Genomic DNA, 14269 nt, shown 5'->3' on the forward strand with positions numbered 1-14269 from the left:
CCATAGACCCAACAACACTGCACCATAGACTCAGCACTGCACCATAGACCCAACAACACTGCTACCCACAGATCAGCGCTAAACACAGGGCGCTTTGTTTGTGCCATCAATCCCACCCTCAGCTGTATAAACGCACAACACACAATCAGAGTTCACTCGCTATGGAAATGAGCTGTAGACCCCACACGGCAATCAGCGCTGCGGCACCGCGAGGCACCGCTGCTGGTCAGGGTAGGACCACGAATAATCACGGGTGCGGTTGGTTTCTGTCCACCCCAACCCCCCTTCGTGTGCCGTGCCGGCCTTCATTGGGGGCACCGCGGTGGGAGATGGGAGGGCGTGGGTTCGATCGCTGGACCCTGTGAGATGTTGACTACCTCGCCTGGTACACAGGAGGTCATGGGGATCACTGGACCCTGTGAGATGTTGACTACCTCGCCTGGTATACAGGAGGGCGTGAGTTCGATCACTGGACCCTGTGAGATGTTGACTACCTCGCCTGGTACACAGGAGGTCATGGGGATCACTGGACCCTGTGAGATGTTGACTACCTCGCCTGGTATACAGGAGGGCGTGGGTTCGATCACTGGACCCTGTGAGATGTTGACTACCTCGCCTGGTATACAGGAGGTCCTGGGTTCTATCCCTGGACCCTGTGAGATGTTGACTACCTCGCCTGCTACACAGGAGGTCATGGGTTGGATCACTGGACCCTGCGAGATGTTGACTACCTCGCCTGGTCTACAGGAGGTCGTGGGATCGATTCCTGGACCCTGTGAAATGTTGACTACCTCTTCCGGTACACAGGAAGTAGTGGGTTCGATCCCTGGACCCGGTGAGATGTTGACTACCTCGCCTGCTACACAGGAGGTCGTGGGCTCGATCCCTGGACCCTGTGCGATGTTGACTACCTCGCCTGGTCTACAGGAGGGCGTGGGTTTGATCACTGGACCCTGTGAGATGTTGACTACCTCGCCTGGTACACAGCAGGTCGTGGGTTCGATCCCTGGACCCTGTGAGATGTTGACTACCTCGCCTGGTACACAGGAGGGCGTGGTTTCGATCACTGGACCCTGTGAGATGTTGACTACCTCGCCTGGTATACAGGAGGTCCTGGGTTCTATCCCTGGACCCTGTGAGATGTTGACTACCTCGCCTGCTACACAAGAGGTCATGGGTTGGATCACTGGACCCTGTGAGATGTTTACTACCTCGCCTGGTCTACTGGAGGTCGTGGGATCGATTCCTGGACCCTGTGAGATGTTGACTACCTCTTCCGGTACACAGGAAGTAGTGGGTTCGATCCCTGGACCCGGTGAGATGTTGACTACCTCGCCTGCTACACAGGAGGTCGTGGGCTCGATCCCTGGACCCTGTGAGATGTTGACTACCTCGCCTGGTCTACAGGAGGGCGTGGGTCGGATCACTGGACCCTGTGAGATGTTGACTACCTCGCCTGGTCTACAGGAGGTCGTGGGTTCGATTCCTGGACCCTGTGAGATGTTGACTACCTCGCCTGCTACACAGGAGGTCGTGAGTTGGATCACTGGACCCTGTGAGATGTTGACTACCTCGCCTGGTCTACAGGAGGGCGTGGGTTCGATTCCTGGACCCCGTGAGATGTTGACTACCTCGCCTGCTACACAGGAGGTCGTGGGTTCGATCCCTGGACCCTGTGAGATGTTGACTACCTCGCCTGGTACACAGGAGGTCGTGGGTTGGATCACTGGACCCTGTGAGATGTTGACTACCTCGCCTGGTATACAGGAGGTCGTGGGTTCGATTCCTGGACCCTGTGAGATGTTGACTACCTCGCCTACTACACAGGAGGTCGTGGGTTCGATCCCGTCCCTGACGCCTGCTGCTGCGTCTGCTGTGTATTGGGAGTTTCTGTCTCTCTCTCTGTGGTGTATTGGGAGTCTGTGTCTCTCTCTCTCTCTCTGTGTGGTGTATTGGGAGTTTGTGTCTCTCTCTCTGTGGTGTGTTGGGAGTTTGTGTCTCTCTCTCTGTGGTGTATTGGGAGTTTGTGTCTCTCTCTCTGTGGTGTATTGGGAGTTTGTGTCTCTCTCTCTGTGGTGTATTGGGAGATTGTGTCTCTCTCTCTGTGGTGTATTGGGAGTTTGTGTCTGTCTCTCTGTGGTGTATTGGGAGTTTGTGTCTCTCTCTCTGTGGTGTATTGGGAGTTTGTGTCTCTCTCTCTGTGGTGTATTGGGAGTTTGTGTCTCTCTCTGTGGTGTATTGGGAGTTTGTGTCTCTGTCTCTCTGTGGTGTATTGGGAGTTTGTGTCTCTCTCTCTGTGGTGTATTGGGAGATTGTGTCTCTCTCTCTGTGGTGTATTGGGAGTTTGTGTCTCTCTCTCTGTGGTGTATTGGGAGTTTGTGTCTCTCTCTCTCTCTGGTGTATTGGGAGTTTGTCTCTCTCTCTGTGGTGTATTGGGAGTTTGTGTCTCTCTCTGTGGTGTATTGGGAGTTTGTCTCTCTCTCTGTGGTGTATTGGGAGTTTGTGTCTCTCTCTCTCTCTCTGTGGTGTATTGGGAGTTTGTGTCTCTCTGTGGTGTATTGGGAGTTTGTGTCTCTCTCTCTGTGGTGTATTGGGAGTTTGTGTCTCTCTCTCTGTGGTGTATTGGGAGTTTGTGTCTCTCTCTCTCTGTGGTGTATTGGGAGTTTGTGTCTCTCTCACTGTGGTGTATTGGGAGTTTGTGTCTCTCTGTGGTGTATTGGGAGTTTGTGTCTCTCTCTCTGTGGTGTATTGGGAGTTTGTGTCTCTCTGTGGTGTATTGGGAGTTTGTGTCTCTCTCTCTGTGGTGTATTGGGAGTTTGTGTCTCTCTCTCTGTGGTGTATTGGGAGTTTGTGTCTCTCTCTCTGTGGTGTATTGGGAGTTTGTCTCTCTCTCTGTGGTGTATTGGGAGTTTGTGTCTCTCTCTCTCTGTGGTGTATTGGGAGTTTGTGTCTCTCTCTCTGTGGTGTATTGGGAGTTTGTGTCTCTCTCTCTCTGTGGTGTATTGGGAGTTTGTGTCTCTCTCTCTCTGTGGTGTATTGGGAGTTTGTGTCTCTGTCTCTCTGTGGTGTATTGGGAGTTTGTGTCTCTGTCTCTGTGGTGTATTGGGAGTTTGTGTGTCTCTCTCTCCCCGCGGTGGACTCTGCTTGGCGTTGTTTCCGGACCCCCGGCTTTTCCCTCCACAACGACAATTTAACGTCACCGCCGCACGTCTTTCAGTATGTTGCTGCCGCTGTCCCATGTCCACGGTATGAGGACGAGGACGAGGACTTTCAACGGTGACATCAGCGACTTGGCTGAGCTGCTTTCACTTGTGATGGGCAGGTCACTGCTGAACAACAGCGAGACTGCCTCGTGGGGACCTTACACTTGGTAACGTAAATAATAGTTTTAAATCGATGATGCTGTTACCCCTTGCCCCGGCGCTCTGTTAAAGGCTGCACGGTTATGCTTTGGTGGTGATAGCGGTGGTGATGGGGGTGCGTGACTGAGGATTGTATTGGTTACATAGCCCGGTTGCTAAAACATAGACTCAGCACTGCAACATAGACTCAGCACTGCACCATAGACTCAGCACTGCACCATAGACTCAGCACTGCACCATAGACTCAGCACTGCACCATAGACTCAACACTGCACCATAGACTCAGCACTGCACCATAGACTCAACACTGCACCATAGACTCAGCACTGCACCATAGACTCAGCACTGCACCATAGACTCAACACTGTACCATAGACTCAGCACTGCACCATAGACTCAACACTGCACCATAGACTCAGCACTGCACCATAGACTCAACACTGCACCATAGACTCAGCACTGCACCATAGACTCAGCACTGCACCATAGACTCAGCACTGCACCATAGACTCAGCACTGCACCATAGACTCAGCACTACACCATAGACTCAGCACTGCACCATAGACTCAACACTGCACCATAGACTCAACACTGCACCATAGACTCAACACTGCACCATAGACTCAGCACTGCACCATAGATTCAGCACTGCACCATAGACTCAACACTGCACCATAGACTCAGCACTGCACCATAGACTCAACACCGCACCATAGACTCAGCACTGCACCATAGAATCAACACCGCACCATAGACTCAACACTGACCAGTGCGCTAACCACTGCACCACCACTCCCCTCCCCCTCCACCCCTCTTGGGTGTGACTCTCGACACGGGCGCGTGGTGGCTGAACGTTGTGGGAACGTTGAGGAATGTTTCACAGCACCCTTAGGGTCACGACAAATGATTAACTCGGGTGCCGTGAGATTGACCTTTGACACCCCCCCCCTAGCCCCCCCTCTCCCTTAGCCCCCCCCCCCCCCACCTTTTACGGGGGTGGTCAAACTTCGTAGTGACGTAGTGAGGAGACCGTCAGCGGACACCTCACTCACTCTCTCACTGAGTAATTCACTCACTCTCTCACTGAGTAATTCACTCACTCTCTGAATAATTCACTCAGTCTCTCACTGAGTAATTCACTCACTCTCTCACTGAGTAATTCACTCTCTCACTGAGTAATTCACTCACTCTCTCACTGAGTAATTCACTCACTCTCTCACTGAGTAATTCACTCTCTCACTGAATAATTCACTCACTCTCTCACTGAGTAATTCACTCACTGAACAATTCACTCACTCTCTCACTGAATAACTCACTCACTGAATAATTCACTCAGTCTCTCACTGAATAATTCACTCACTCTCTCACTGAATAATTCACTCACTCTCTCACTGAATAATTCACTCACTCTCTCACTGAATGATTCACTCATTCTCTCACTGAATAATTCACTCACTCTCTCACTGAATAATTCACTCACTCTCTCACTGAGTAATTCACTCACTTACTGAATAATTCACTCACTCTCTCACTGAATAATTCACTCACTCTCTCACTGAGTAATTCACTCACTCTCTCACTGAGTAATTCACTCACTCTCTCACTGAGTATTTCACTCACTCTCACTGAGTAATTCACTCACTCACTGAATAATTCACTCAGTCTCTCACTGAGTAATTCACTCACTTTCTCACTGAGTAATTCACTCTCTCACTGAGTAATTCACTCACTCTCTCACTGAGTAATTCACTCTCTCTCTCTCACTGAGTAATTCACTCTCTCGCTGAATAATTCACTCACTCTCTCACTGAGTAATTCACTCACTCACTCACTGAATAATTCACTCACTCTCTCACTGAGTAATTCACTCACTCTCTCACTGAGTAATTCACTCTCTCACTGAATAATTCACTCACTCTCTCACTGAGTAATTCACTCACTCACTCACTGAATAATTCACTCACTCTCTCACTGAATAACTCACTCACTGAATAATTCACTCAGTCTCTCACTGAATAATTCACTCACTCTCTCACTGAATAATTCACTCACTCTCTCACTGAATAATTCACTCACTCTCTCACTGAATAATTCACTCACTCTCTCACTGAATAATTCACTCATTCTCTCACTGAATAATTCACTCACTCTCTCACTGAATAATTCACTCACTCTCTCACTGAGTAATTCACTCACTCACTGAATAATTCACTCACTCTCACAACTGAATAATTCACTCACTCTCTCACTGAGTAATTCACTCACTCTCTCACTGAGTAATTCACTCACTCTCTCACTGAGTAATTCACTCACTCTCTCACTGAGTAATTCACTCACTCACTGAATAATTCACTCAGTCTCTCACTGAATAATTCACTCACTCTCACACTGAATAATTCACTCACTCTCTCACTGAGTAATTCACTCACTCTCTCACTGAATAATTCACTCACTCTCTCACTGAGTAATTCACTCTCTCACTGAATAATTCACTCACTCTCTCACTGAATAATTCACTCACTCACTCACTCACTCACTGAATAATTCACTCACTCTCTCACTGAATAACTCACTCACTGAATAATTCACTCAGTCTCTCACTGAATAATTCACTCACTCTCTCACTGAATAATTCACTCACTCTCTCACTGAATAATTCACTCACTCTCTCACTGAATAATTCACTCACTCTCTCACTGAATAATTCACTCACTCTCTCACTAAATAATTCACTCACTCTCTCACTGAATTATTCACTCACTCTCTCACTGAATAATTCACTCACTCTCTCACTGAATCATTCACTCACTCTCTCACTGAGTAATTCACTCACTCTCTCACTGGGTAATTCACTCAATCTTTCACTGAATAATTCAGTCACTCTCTCACTGAATAATTCACTCACTCTCTCACTGAAGAATTCACTCACTCTCTCACTGAATAATTCACTCACTCTCTCACTGAGTAATTCACTCACTCTCTCACTGAATAATTAACTCACTCTCTCACTGAATAAATCACTCACTCTCTCACTGAACAATTCACTCACCCTCTCACTGAATAATTCACTCACTCTCTCACTGAATAATTCACTCACTCTCTCACTGAATAATTCACTCACTCTCTCACTGAATAATTCACTCACTCTCTCACTGAATAATTCACTCACTCTGTCACTGAATAATTCACTCACTCTCTCACTGAATAATTCACTCACTCTCTCACTGAATAATTCACTCACTCTCTCACTGAGTAATTCATTCACTCACTGAATAATTCACTCACTCTCTCACTGAATAATTCACTCACTCTCTCACTGAATTATTCACTCACTCTCTCACTGAATAATTCACTCACTCTCTCACTGAATAATTCACTCACTCTCTCACTGAGTAATTCACTCACTCTCTCACTGAGTAATTCACTCACTCTCTCACTGAGTAATTCACTCACTCTCTCACTGAGTAATTCACTCACTCACTGAATAATTCACTCAGTCTCTCACTGAGTAATTCACTCACTTTCTCACTGAGTAATTCACTCTCTCACTGAGTAATTCACTCACTCTCTCACTGAGTAATTCACTCACTCTCTCACTGAGTAATTCACTCTACCACTGAATAATTCACTCACTCTCTCACTGAGTAATTCACTCACTCACTGAATAATTCACTCACTCTCACTGAGTAATTCACTCACTCTCTCACTGAGTAATTCACTCTCTTACTGAATAATTCACTCACTCTCTCACTGAGTAATTCACTCACTCTCTCACTGAATAACTCCCTCACTGAATAATTCACTCAGTCTCTCACTGAATAATTCACTCACTCTCTCACTGAATAATTCACTCACTCTCTCACTGAGTAATTCAATCACTCTCTCACTGAGTAATTCACTCATTCTCTCACTGAATAATTCACTCACTCTCTCACTGAATAATTCACTCACTCTCTCACTGAGTAATTCACTCACTCACTGAATAATTCACTCACTCTCTCACTGAATAATTCACTCACTCTCTCACTGAGTAATTCACTCACTCTCTCACTGAGTAATTCACACACTCACTCACTGAATAATTCACTCAGTCTCTCACTGAATAATTCACTCACTCTCACACTGAATAATTCACTCACTCTCTCACTGAGTAATTCACTCACTCTCTCACTGAATAATTCACTCACTCTCTCACTGAGTAATTCACTCACTCTCTCACTGAATAATTCACTCACTCTCTCACTGAGTAATTCACTCTCTCACTGAATAATTCACTCATTCTCTCACTGAATAATTCACTCACTCACTCACTGAATAATTCACTCACTCTCTCACTGAATAACTCACTCACTGAATAATTCACTCAGTCTCTCACTGAATAATTCACTCACTCTCTCACTGAATAATTCACTCACTCTCTCACTGAATAATTCACTCACTCTCTCACTGAATAATTCACTCACTCTCTCACGGAATAATTCACTCACTCTCTCACTAAATAATTCACTCACTCTCTCACTGAATTATTCACTCACTCTCTCACTGAATAATTCACTCACTCTCTCACTGAATCATTCACTCACTCTCTCACTGAGTAATTCACTCACTCTCTCACTGGGTAATTCACTCAATCTTTCACTGAATAATTCAGTCACTCTCTCACTGAATAATTCACTCACTCTCTCACTGAAGAATTCACTCACTCTCTCACTGAATAATTCACTCACTCTCTCACTGAGTAATTCACTCACTCTCTCACTGAATAATTAACTCACTCTCTCACTGAATAAATCACTCACTCTCTCATTGAACAATTCACTCACCCTCTCACTGAATAATTCACTCACTCTCTCACTGAATAATTCACTCACTCTCTCACTGAATAATTCACTCACTCTCTCACTGAATAATTCACTCACTCTCTCACTGAATAATTCACTCACTCTGTCACTGAATAATTCACTCACTCTCTTACTGAATAATTCACTCACTCTCTCACTGAATAATTCACTCACTCTCTCACTGAGTAATTCATTCACTCACTGAATAATTCACTCACTCTCTCACTGAATAATTCACTCACTCTCTCACTGAATTATTCACTCACTCTCTCACTGAATAATTCACTCACTCTCTCACTGAATAATTCACTCACTCTCTCACTGAGTAATTCACTCACTCTCTCACTGAGTAATTCACTCACTCTCTCACTGAGTAATTCACTCACTTTCTCACTGAGTAATTCACTCTCTCACTGAGTAATTCACTCACTCTCTCACTGAGTAATTCGCTCTCTCACTGAATAATTCACTCACTCTCTCACTGAATAATTCACTCACTCACTCACTGAATAATTCACTCACTCTCTCACTGAATAACTCACTCACTGAATAATTCACTCAGTCTCTCACTGAATAATTCACTCACTCTCTCACTGAATAATTCACTCACTCTCTCACTGAATAATTCACTCACTCTCTCGCTGAATAATTCACTCACTCTCTCACTGAATAATTCACTCACTCTCTCACTAAATAATTCACTCACTCTCTCACTGAATTATTCACTCACTCTCTCACTGAATAATTCACTCACTCTCTCACTGAATCATTCACTCACTCTCTCACTGAGTAATTCACTCACTCTCTCACTGGGTAATTCACTCAATCTTTCACTGAATAATTCAGTCACTCTCTCACTGAATAATTCACTCACTCTCTCACTGAAGAATTCACTCACTCTCTCACTGAATAATTCACTCACTCTCTCACTGAGTAATTCACTCACTCTCTCACTGAATAATTAACTCACTCTCTCACTGAATAAATCACTCACTCTCTCATTGAACAATTCACTCACCCTCTCACTGAATAATTCACTCACTCTCTCACTGAATAATTCACTCACTCTCTCACTGAATAATTCACTCACTCTCTCACTGAATAATTCACTCACTCTCTCACTAAATAATTCACTCACTCTGTCACTGAATAATTCACTCACTCTCTTACTGAATAATTCACTCAATCTCTCACTGAATAATTCACTCACTCTCTCACTGAGTAATTCATTCACTCACTGAATAATTCACTCACTCTCTCACTGAATAATTCACTCACTCTCTCACTGAATTATTCACTCACTCTCTCACTGAATAATTCACTCACTCTCTCACTGAATAATTCACTCACTCTCTCACTGAGTAATTCACTCACTCTCTCACTGAGTAATTAACTCACTCTCTCACTGAGTAATTCACTCACTTTCTCACTGAGTAATTCACTCTCTCACTGAGTAATTCACTCACTCTCTCACTGAGTAATTCACTCACTCTCTTACTGAGTAATTCACTCTCCCACTGAATAATTCACTCACTCTCTCACTGAGTAATTCACTCACTCACTGAATAATTCACTCACTGTCTCACTGAATAATTCACTCACTCTCTCACTGAATAATTCACTCACTCTCTCACTGAATAATTCACTCACTCTGTCACTGAATAATTCACTCACTCTCTTACTGAATAATTCACTCACTCTCTCACTGAATAATTCACTCACTCTCTCACTGAGTAATTCATTCACTCACTGAATAATTCACTCACTCTCTCACTGAATAATTCACTCACTCTCTCACTGAATTATTCACTCACTCTCTCACTGAATAATTCACTCACTCTCTCACTGAATAATTCACTCACTCTCTCACTGAGTAATTCACTCACTCTCTCACTGAGTAATTCACTCACTCTCTCACTGAGTAATTCACTCACTTTCTCACTGAGTAATTCACTCTCTCACTGAGTAATTCACTCACTCTCTCACTGAGTAATTCACTCTCTCACTGAATAATTCACTCACTCTCTCACTGAATAATTCACTCACTCACTCACTGAATAATTCACTCACTCTCTCACTGAATAACTCACTCACTGAATAATTCACTCAGTCTCTCACTGAATAATTCACTCACTCTCTCACTGAATAATTCACTCACTCTCTCACTGAATAATTCACTCACTCTCTCACTGAATAATTCACTCACTCTCTCACTGAATAATTCACTCACTCTCTCACTAAATAATTCACTCACTCTCTCACTGAATTATTCACTCACTCTCTCACTGAATAATTCACTCACTCTCTCACTGAATCATTCACTCACTCTCTCACTGAGTAATTCACTCACTCTCTCACTGGGTAATTCACTCAATCTTTCACTGAATAATTCAGTCACTCTCTCACTGAATAATTCACTCACTCTCTCACTGAAGAATTCACTCACTCTCTCACTGAATAATTCACTCACTCTCTCACTGAGTAATTCACTCACTCTCTCACTGAATAATTAACTCACTCTCTCACTGAATAAATCACTCACTCTCTCATTGAACAATTCACTCACCCTCTCACTGAATAATTCACGCACTCTCTCACTGAATAATTCACTCACTCTCTCACTGAATAATTCACTCACTCTCTCACTGAATAATTCACTCACTCTCTCACTGAATAATTCACTCACTCTGTCACTGAATAATTCACTCACTCTCTTACTGAATAATTCACTCACTCTCTCACTGAATAATTCACTCACTCTCTCACTGAGTAATTCATTCACTCACTGAATAATTCACTCACTCTCTCACTGAATAATTCACTCACTCTCTCACTGAATTATTCACTCACTCTCTCACTGAATAATTCACTCACTCTCTCACTGAATAATTCACTCACTCTCTCACTGAGTAATTCACTCACTCTCTCACTGAGTAATTCACTCACTCTCTCACTGAGTAATTCACTCACTTTCTCACTGAGTAATTCACTCTCTCACTGAGTAATTCACTCACTCTCTCACTGAGTAATTCACTCACTCTCTCACTGAGTAATTCACTCTCCCACTGAATATTTCACTCACTCTCTCACTGAGTAATTCACTCACTCACTGAATAATTCACTCACTCTCACTGAGTAATTCACTCACTCTCTCACTGAGTAATTCACTCTCTCACTGAATAATTCACTCACTCTCTCACTGAGTAATTCACTCACTCACTCGCTGAATAATTCACTCACTCTCTCACTGAATAACTCACTCACTGAATAATTCACTCAGTCTCTCACTGAATAATTCAATCACTCTCTCACTGAATAATTCACTCACTCTCTCACTGAGTAATTCACTCACTCTCTCACTGAGTAATTCACTCATTCTATCACTGAATAATTCACTCACTCTCTCACTGAATAATTCACTCACTCTCTCACTGAGTAATTCACTCACTCACTGAATAATTCACTCACTCTCTCACTGAATAATTCACTCACTCTCTCACTGAGTAATTCACTCACTCTCTCACTGAGTAATTCACTCACTCTCTCACTGAGTAATTCACTCACTCTCTCACTGAGTAATTCACTCACTCTCTCACTGAGTAATTCACACACTCACTCACTGAATAATTCACTCAGTCTCTCACTGAATAATTCACTCACTCTCATACTGAATAATTCACTCACTCTCTCACTGAGTAATTCACTCACTCTCTCACTGAATAATTCACTCACTCTCTCACTGAGTAATTCACTCTCTCACTGAATAATTCACTCACTCACTGAATAATTCACTCACTCACTGAATAATTCACTCACTCTCTCACTGAATAACTCACTCACTGAATAATTCACTCAGTCTCTCACTGAATAATTCACTCACTCTCTCACTGAATCATTCACTCACTCTCTCACTGAGTAATTCACTCACTCTCTCACTGGGTAATTCACTCAATCTTTCACTGAATAATTCAGTCACTTTCTCACTGAATAATTCACTCACTCTCTCACTGAAGAATTCACTCACCCTCTCACTGAATAATTCACTCACTCTCTCACTGAATAATTCACTCACTCTCTCACTGAATAATTCACTCACTCTCTCAGTGAATAATTCACTCACTCTCTTACTGAATAATTCACTCACTCTGTCACTGAATAATTCACTCACTCTCTTACTGAATAATTCACTCACTCTCTCACTGAATAATTCACTCACTCTCTCACTGAGTAATTCATTCACTCACTGAATAATTCACTCACTCTCTCACTGAATAATTCACTCACTCTCTCACTGAATTATTCACTCACTCTCTCACTGAATAATTCACTCACTCTCTCACTGAGTAATTCACTCACTCTCTCACTGAGTAATTCACTCACTCTCTCACTGAGTAATTCACTCACTCTCTCACTGAGTAATTCACTCACTCTCTCACTGAGTAATTCACTCACTCACTGAATAATTCACTCAGTCTCTCACTGAATAATTCACTCACTCTCACACTGAATAATTCACTCACTCTCTCACTGAGTAATTCACTCACTCTCTCACTGAATAATTCACTCACTCTCTCACTGAGTAATTCACTCTCTCACTGAATAATTAACTCACTCTCTCACTGAATAATTCACTCACTCACTCACTGAATAATTCACTCACTCTCTCACTGAATAACTCACTCACTGAATAATTCACTCAGTCTCTCACTGAATAATTCACTCACTCTCTCACTGAATAATTCACTCACTCTCTCACTGAATAATTCACTCACTCTCTCACTGAATAATTCACTCACTCTCTCACTGAATAATTCAATCACTCTCTCACTGAATAATTCACTCACGCTCTCACTGAATAATTCACTCACTCTCACTGAGTAATTCACTCACTCTCTCACTGAATAATTCACTCACTCTCTCACTGAATAATTCACTCACTCTCTCACTGAATAATTCACTCACTCACTGAAAAATTCACTCAATCTCTCACTGAGTAATTCACTCTCTTGCACTGAATAATTCACTCACTCTCTCACTGAATAATTCACTCACTCTCTCACTGAATAATTCACTCACTCTCTCACTGAATAATTCACTCACTCTCTCACTGAATAATTCAGTGACTCTCTCACGAATAATTCACTCACTCTCTCACTGAATAATTCAATCACTCTCTCACTGAATAATTCACTCACTCTCTCACTGAATAATTCACTCACTCTCTCACTGAGTAATGCACTCACTCTCTCACTGAATAATTCACTCACTCTCTCACTGAATAATTCACTCACTCTCTCACTGAATAATTCACTCACTCACTGAAAAATTCACTCAATCTCTCACAGAGTAATTCACTCACTCTTGCACTGAATAATTCACTCAGTCTCTCACTGAATAATTCACTCACTCTCTCACTGAATAATTCACTCACTCTCTCACTGAGTAATTCACTCACTCTCTCACTGAATAATTCACTCACTCTCTCACTGAATAATTCACTCACTCTCTCACTGAATAATTCACTCACTCTCTCACTGAATAATTCACTCACTCTCTCACTGAATAATTCAGTGACTCTCTCACTGAATAATTCACTCACTCTCTCACTGAATAATTCACTCACTCTCTCACTGAGTAATTCACTCACTCTCTCACTGAATAATTCACTCACTCTCTCACTGAATAATTCACTCACTCACTGAAAAATTCACTCAATCTCTCACTGAGTAATTCACTCACTCTTGCACTGAATAATTCACTCACTCTCTCACTGAATAATTCACTCACTCTCTCACTGAATAATTCACTCACTCTCTCACTGAATAATTCACTCTCTCACTGAATAATTAACTCAATCTCTCACTGAGTAATTCACTCACTCTTGCACTGAATAATTCACTCACTCTCTCACTGAATAATTCACTCACTCTCTCACTGAATAATTAACTCAATCTCTCACTGAATAATTCACTCACTCTTGCACTGAATAATTCACTCACTCTCTCACTGAATAATTCACTCACTCTCTCACTGAATAATTCACTCACTCTCTCACTGAATAATTC

The sequence above is a fragment of the Petromyzon marinus genome (assembly GCF_048934315.1).
Source record: "Petromyzon marinus isolate PM22_M1 ecotype Great Lakes invasive population chromosome 78 unlocalized genomic scaffold, UKy_Petmar_22M1.pri1.0 chr78_unloc.1, whole genome shotgun sequence".
NCBI classification, from domain to species: Eukaryota; Metazoa; Chordata; class Hyperoartia; order Petromyzontiformes; family Petromyzontidae; genus Petromyzon; species Petromyzon marinus.